This window comes from Capsicum annuum, chromosome 8 (genome assembly GCF_002878395.1).
Source record: "Capsicum annuum cultivar UCD-10X-F1 chromosome 8, UCD10Xv1.1, whole genome shotgun sequence".
Classification (NCBI taxonomy): Eukaryota; Viridiplantae; Streptophyta; class Magnoliopsida; order Solanales; family Solanaceae; genus Capsicum; species Capsicum annuum.
Genome location: NC_061118.1, coordinates 88,899,294 through 88,901,857, shown reverse-complemented (window position 1 = coordinate 88,901,857; position 2,564 = coordinate 88,899,294).

Sequence of the window (2,564 nt, the reverse complement as noted above, 5' to 3'; positions counted from 1 at the left end):
AAAATCCAAGAAATGATGGTCACGTACTTGTTATTACCATGAGGAGTGGTATCACTACTATGGATCCCCCACTATCTACTGCTGAATTTGTTGATGATAAGACACTTATTGTTGAGACTGAGAAGGTAACAAGTGATAAAGGCACAATTGTTGAAGATAAAGATAAGGGTACGATCATTGATCCAGAAGTCAGACAGATCCGGAGACAACCCCTACCTTTTCCTCAGCGATTGAGGTAAAAGAAAGAGGAAGATAAGTTCAAGTGATTTATTGAGATACTGAGAGAATAGAGCTTGAACATACCTTTTCTTGAGGTGTTAGAGTAGATGTTTGTTTATGCCAGGTTCATGAAAAATTTAGTCACAATTAGCGATATTTGAGGATGTTGATAATGTACACCACTAAAGTGCGTCACAACTAGGTCCCTGGCATAGAAAAATGGGTGATCCCGGAGCATTCACTATACCATAAACTATTGGGTTATCCCTATTTGCCCAAGCCTTTTATGATTTATGGACCAGCATTTAATTTGATATCAGTGTCTATATTCAAGCTATTAGGCTTGAACCCTCTGAAACCAACTTTGATGCGGATATTGATGGTTGACTACACAGTGAAGAAGCCTATGGGAATCTCATTTGATGTGATCATGAGGTAGGATAACTTCATATTTTTTACTTACATTGTCATCTTGGACTATGAGGTTGACATCGAGATGCCAATTATCTTGGGAAGACCATTTATGGCCACAGGCAGAGCTACGGTTGATATGGAAAAGAGTGACCTAAAATTCTGAGTTAACAGTGAGGAGGCAACATTCAACATCGAAAATTCAATGAAGCAGCCAACAGTAGATTAAATTAAAATATTATTTAATCTACTGTTCGTGCGCCCAAGGAGTGTGTAACACACTCTCTTTGCCAAATCAGAATTTTGTGCCTGATAGGTACCAATCTTCGTACTTGAGGGGCCTGATAGGTACAGGCCTTAGTTAAGGAGTCTAAGTGAATTTTCGGGATAAGTTTGAGGGTTTGGCGATGACTTAAGCCAAAAAAATATGTTGGGCTTCTCCGCATCCCATCGACTTATACCTCCAATCCTTTAACTTCAACTCAAGACTTGAGATTGATGCCTCATTCTTGGAACTACATTATCCTCCATAGTCGACCTTTCAGTTGCTATTTTTCGCTTCCATAATTGGTCTTCTAGTTGTTATTTTTTGCATTCATGACGCCATTACCTCTATATATATCTATATAATATATACACAAAATTTTCCATTTTTAATGACTGAAATTTTTGCTTAATGTTAAACACAGATTGTGTCGGTTGTGTGACGTCGATATGCAAGACAAGTTTCCATTATGGGAAACAAAGTTCCATCTCATTTTTTGTTTGTTCAAGAGAAAAGTCATTAAAAAAAACCCTGAACTTGTCTGCTCAACTTACTTTAGCACTTAAACTAAACTTTTATTTACTTACCCCCTTAGCATCTTTAAAGTGAATTAATTTCACCCTCAAAATCACAATCCTAATCTCACTACGGAGAGTGCACTACACACGCGTCATATCAGTGCCAAATCAGTGCCAGGTCATTACCACGTAAGAAAGTAAAAGTTAAAAAAAAAATAATCCCACACACATATTATTTTTATATATTTTTAAAAAAAAATAAAAAATATATATATTTACTATTTATATATATATATATATATATATAAAGTATATATATTTTAAAAAAAATATATATATATATATATATATACTATAAATATAAAAAAAATTCCGCTCTTCTTCACACCCTCTCACCCCCCCCCCCCTTCTTCAAATCAAATGCCCCCCCCCCCCCCTCCCCCGCTCTTCCACTCAACAAGAATGCCATTTGTCATCCCATTGGTCTTATACATTGGCTGATATCTTTGGAGTCATAGTGAGGAGGATGTAGCTTCTTGAATACTGTTAATGCTATAATAAACAACCCCTTCAAACAAGAAAGAGCTAAATCAGTAATTCAAGATCGAACTCTTTCAAGAATCAGTATAATTAGTACCAAAAATGAAGTAATGGATGAAAATCCCAATGTTTTGTAACGACCAAAGTACGTATCAAATAAGAAAGCTCCAATCAAAGTGGCGAAATTAGTTGTTCCATTGAAGACATTGATCAGTGTAACAGCTGAGATGTGCTTCAGGTTGAAAACTGATGTGAGATAAATCAACAAGTCGGAAAGTGTGCCAAAACTCCCAAATTCTCAATCTTTTACTCAAAAATATCTACAGAAATGGCACAAACAGTCCCAAATTCAAAAATGGCATAGATGGTATTCGCAATGAAATTCTTGGCAAGAACCAAACTTATTCATCAATTTTGAACCCTTTTTGATTGTCTAAAAATGAAATTTTGGATCAATTGGGACTTGATAGGAAGGGGGTTACGAAGAAGACAAAGAAATGGGGTGGGGTTACAAAGAAGATAAAGAAATGAGGTGTTGGGGGGGGGGGTGAGGGTGGGGAAGGGGAGTGACGAAGAAGATGATGAAGCTGGGTTCTTGATTTTTTTAAATT